Source organism: Helianthus annuus, chromosome 15 (assembly GCF_002127325.2).
Source record: "Helianthus annuus cultivar XRQ/B chromosome 15, HanXRQr2.0-SUNRISE, whole genome shotgun sequence".
NCBI lineage: Eukaryota > Viridiplantae > Streptophyta > Magnoliopsida > Asterales > Asteraceae > Helianthus > Helianthus annuus.
In genome coordinates, this window is record NC_035447.2 from 127977664 (window position 1) to 127983048 (window position 5385).

General features: G+C 34.6%; 1 long non-coding RNA gene across 5 annotated transcripts; it reads left to right on the top strand.

The window, feature by feature from the left end:
* Window positions 1-984: 984 nt before the first annotated feature.
* LOC110911967 lies at window positions 985-5164 on the top strand. 5 transcript variants are annotated; one of them, XR_002577533.2, is made up of 6 exons: window positions 985-1271; window positions 1529-1602; window positions 3512-3607; window positions 4406-4691; window positions 4793-4860; window positions 4943-5164. It is a non-coding gene; the product is annotated as an uncharacterized LOC110911967 (long non-coding RNA). The 5 variants fall into 5 exon arrangements; XR_002577534.2 differs by having other exon boundaries at window positions 985-1263; window positions 4755-4860; XR_002577536.2 differs by having other exon boundaries at window positions 986-1263; window positions 4406-4584; window positions 4755-4860.
* Window positions 5165-5385: the final 221 nt, after the last annotated feature.

The window sequence follows — 5385 nt, forward strand, 5'->3', positions numbered from 1 at the left end:
GAACTCGGTGCAGTTCACAACGTTTTCCACGTGTCGAATCTGAAGAAGTGTCTGTCAGATGAGACCCTCATAGTTCCTCTGAAGGAACTCACCATCGACGAACAGTTGCATTTCGTTGAGGAACCTGTTGAAATCACGGACCGGGACGTTAAGGTCCTCAAGAACACTAGAATACCTCTTGTACGAGTTCATTGGAACTCCCGTCGTGGCCCAGAGTATACCTGGGAACGAGAAGACCAGATGGAACTCAAGTATCCCCAGTTATTCGGAAACCATGCAACCACTACTGAGGCTGAAGCTACTACAGAATTTCGGGACGAAATTCCAAGTCAACGGGGGGATGATGTGACACCCCAGGAAAACCAGTAAACGATACAACTTAACTAGCTTCCTCAGTAACCGCATGCTAAATTTCGGGACGAAATTTCTTTCAAATTGGGGATAATGTGACAACTCGAGTTTCTGAGATTCCACTTTCGCATTTATTGCACGTTCACTGTTTGTCTAGTTGCTTACTTACACAATTTGTTTACCTTGTAACTGTATACGTTGTGACTTGATAAAGTGTATTGTGATTGTTGCATGTTTATGTGTTATTTTACGAATGATTTGACAAATACATGAACTTAGTGATGAAGCTGTAAATTATATGTGGTGTGTGTGTTTTGTGTAAAGGATGATACTTAGGGGTACTACAAAAAAAATGCCATATAGTGGCACACGATTTTAATGGCATTTAGCTTTTGTGCCACTAATCTAGGTTTTTAATGGCAATTTGCGTATGTCACTATTGTTTAGCATACACTTTTAGGGGCATTTAGCTTTTATGCCATTAATTTAAATTTTTAATGGCACTTTGTGTATGACACTAAAAAAAATAAAATATCCACATACCTCTTATGAAAATTTTTAAATCCCCTAAAACTCGCCCTCTAGTTTTTTTACTTTTTCCCGCCAACTTTTTTCACAAATTTCCGCCATAAAATTTTTGCCCAATTTCCTTTCCCGTCTAGTATGATTCTAAACCTAATTCTTTCCCTCCATCACATTCCTAAACCTAATTCTATCCTCCCTCCCATTCAACGTCTCATACACAGGAAATAGAATCTTCTCTCCCCAAACAAGACAAGACACAGCGACTACGTACAAGGGCGACAACTAGTGGCGATTACTGCTCCAACATTTGTAATCGGTACAATATCTGAATCGCTTCGATCGTCGACCGAACATTTGAAGTCGTCATTCCCCAATTCTCCATTGAAGGTATGAAGGTATTTTATGCCATCAAGCATCTACACATTTTTTCTTTATTTTCTGTTTTCTATATAAATATGTCTTGGTTATAGACTTTCGTGAATAGATTCATGGTTTGGTTTGAATAAATTAGATTTTTGGATTTAAAATTCTTGTGTTGTTGTTTAAAACTGAAAGGTCAAAGATGCTCACTAATTGTTTGATGAAATGCTTCAACCAACTTTATAATTACATTATGTGCATTGATTAATGGTAAAATGTTGTTTACACGCAGAGAGGACTATAATCTATAACTACATAACCATGCCTGCTTATGGATGCTCAATTGAGAAGTCTTATGATGTATAGGTAAAACATCTGACATTTTGTTTTGGCTCCACTTGATTTCTGGTTTACTTTGAGGTTTTGTTTTTTGGTTTTTTCTGGAATTCAATTCAGATAAATAGGTAAAAAAAAAAATTGGAATTCAACTAAGTTCTGTTAGTTTGTTAATTTTTTTTAGATCAAAATACCCTTGTTAATAATGGGTTACATTTAAATAAATCCAAGTATTTACATCGAGATAGATGGTAAACCGGCAACAAGCTGCCGCTACCCCTTTTTGACTAGCAAAACTAAGTATTATTTGATGAGGTTAGTTTAATTGTTCCTATATATTATATATTTGAGTTTAATTGGCTTATGATTATAAGGTTTTAGTCCATAATTTAATATGATGCACAAACACTTGGACCTCAAACCTGATTTAATTTGCTTATAAAGATTTAAATATTCACTTGTTAGATTGTTATGTGTTTGGGCCAGAATTAAATTCAAATCATGAATCTGATGTTTGTAATACAATGATTGATATTACACATAGTATCACTTCAAGAAGGTAGTTTAGGGTCGTTTTAGACTGATTCCATGCTTGTTAGTGTAATTGTTTCTCAAACCTGCTCATGCGATTTCTAGTTGAAATTAGGCTGGAACTTGGCCTTAAAATGAGCCTATTCTGGCGAGGTGGCAAGGTTGTGCTTGGGCGCCTAGGCATGTGCCTTGTTTGCTTTTGACAACACAAGGTGAAGCTGGACATCAACCTTTGTATTTATAAATTTTTATTGAATTTTGTTAGTTTAAAAAAAAAAAAAAAAGTGTGTGTCCGCCTTTCTTTGTTGACAAGAAAGACTATGGATTGGTGAATTGTGAAATTTAATATTCACTTCGCTTGCCATCGAGCATTTGGGTCCATCCGATTAGGTGTAATAAATTAATATCATGAAGATTGTGGGTTTATATATCATTGACCCTCTATATTTTTACTACATTGTAATCACTTTTTATTATTTTTAAATGTGTCCTTTTCAAGGCATTTGAAACAGTGAGGATTTTTTATTTTGCAAACAAGAAAAGTGGTGTGGCTAACTATCCAGAAACCAGCTTTAAGTTTGTTCGATTATTTCAAAAGTTCAGTGTTGCACCATGCGACTAAACTAACATTCTAAACTCATAAGATTGTCAGTTCTTATTATTATTTCATATTTTCAATTATCTTTAGTATAAACAAAATAAAGATGAATGCGTGATTTATTTTAATAAGCTGCTTAATGTTAGTAGTTAAGAGAGACTTGAGAACCTGATGACCTGGTGAGGATATAAGAGAATATTTGTATACAAAGGAAAAGTCTTGGTTGGAAAGTAGATTAAAAAGTATGATTAAAAAGTATATCGTTGGGATAATAATTTATATGGCCTTGCAGGCTGCAGCCTAGGTGTTAGTAGATATTATCCTTAAATTTGAAATAGTTTTTTAAAAACTGGAAAAAAAATAACGAGTCAAGCCGATCCCGAGCTCGATTGGGATCGAGCTTAAACTTGTTTAACTTATGAGAGCTCGAGCTTGGCTCGGTTCGAGCTTTGTTTCTAAAGCTCGAGGGGGGCTCGTAGGTAGTTTTTGAAGCTCGGGCTTGTCTCATTTATTATTTATTATATAATTTATATTAAATATAATATTTTTTATAAATTTTTATATAACATAATATATGTATATATAATTTAGTCACTTTATCATATTTTCATATATAATAATTACTATAAATAATAGGCTCACAAGCCCGTTTGAGCTTGGTCGGTGAAGCTCAAGTTTGGGCTCGTTTACCAAATAAGCTTAATTCTTTATAGTGAGCTCTAATTTACTTTGATGTCATTTTTTCACCTAATTTTTTGTGTTATTTTTTTTGTCTGAATATTTTTTCCGTCTCTTATATCTGCATTGCAGCATAATGCGGAACCTGAGGCTGCAGATCTCTTGATGGAGGTATTCTACTTTATGACTTTAGAGACGGAGGATGGTTCCAGCCCAACACCCTTTGAGGTATGTGTGTCTGTCTTTCATTGACTAACCTATCATACATTATACATATTTAGCTTATGAGGTCATGTTTATTTGTTTGTTTAAGATCATGTTTATTTGTTTGTTTATTTTTCTAGATTGATGTTGCACACCAAAACCTGTTTACTACTTCATTGAGGAACTTTGGTAGCAAACAATCTTTGGTGAACAATGCTTATTTCTATGGACCTGAAATTTGCTAAATGAAATGATCATTAACTTGTATATGTATGGCTGAACTTTTTTCACTTCAAAATCCTTCGGTATTTTTAGTTGGTTTACATCCTTTTATTCAGAATTGAAGAACATTTGTTTTGCCTTGGGCTGAGATGACAACATATTTGAAGTGTATAAAGGTTTAAGTAATACTTTAAGGGATAGTTTGCTGGTGGTTTGGATATGTGTTTTCCACTCTGATTGTTATATGTATAACAACTCTGCACATGTCTCCTTTTGGTTAATCTCGTTAATTGTTTATTTGATAATTTCATAACAAGTGGCAACTTTTTAGTTAAGTTACCTTATTTTTATAGGCTTTCTTCTTTTATCTTGAAAGCTTAAAATTTCATTACTTAAAGGATCTATTACAAGATAGGCTCTTCAGTTTTATATTGTAGATTCTTTCATTTTGTATGTGGATCTTGGATCAGGAATTCTACAGTTTGAATCTCATGTTATATATGTATTAGTAATATCGTACATACTTTCTTTATTACACACAGTGTTGTTATGCTGCAAACTATTATGAACTTACGCTATCTTTGTAATTACTTGTTTAAGAGGGGTGCATGCTAATGAAGTCGTTTGATTTTCATCACACTGAGCCTCCACCAAATGATTACGTGGCGGAAGTCAGTCCAAGTAATCTTTCAATGCGAGTTGGTCAAAGCATACGTGATACATTTGCCCGTTTCCCGTTTTGAGCTAGGTTGTATGCCACCTAGGCATCCAACACCTAGGTCAGTTGATGCAGCAGATCTGGATTATTTTGATGTTGTTTATTTTCATGACCGGATCTTCATTTGCATTAGCACACATCCAAATTTTGATGACTGCTTCAAAATATGTATGTTGTATTGTTAGTTTTAGCTTTTTGTATGCATGTATATAAATTATATTAATGGCATAGGTTTCCAACCGTATGGGCTAATCATAGTGATGATATAGGCATCCAGTAGTATTCTTGGACCCTGCCCTAAAAGGTGATTTTCAGGTACATCAACATGAACAGACAGGTACTTACATGCATGAGCTACTATTTGGTCTTTTCAATTATATATCTATGCATTAACATTTATTTTCATTCATACTTTTTAGGTCCTGGCATTGCACTTCAGCCCCCAACATAACCTTTCTCTAGCAAAGAATCCCATTATTGATCGAATCGAGGCGGATCCAATTCATTGGAAACTCTTTAACTAGTAACGAATTATCATCTATTTCAAGAAGTTACGATAATGATGGTATAGTTGAAACACATTGTTTGGACATCAAGGAATTGTAAACCCTAATTGAATGTAAACACTTACATCGAGTTTATGTGCAATGTACCTTAGGTCGTGTGTAACGGACCTAACCATTAATTAACACTAGAAGCACAATAACATACCGAGCAAACCAAGGTGAGTTCACACTCTTACCAAGGCATGGGATTCCCGGGGTTTGGGAATGGGATTGAAGGAATGAGATTGAATAGATACTTGTACTTACACGGTTACTAGACTATATACCATCGTCCTCGGATGCGAAGGATACATACG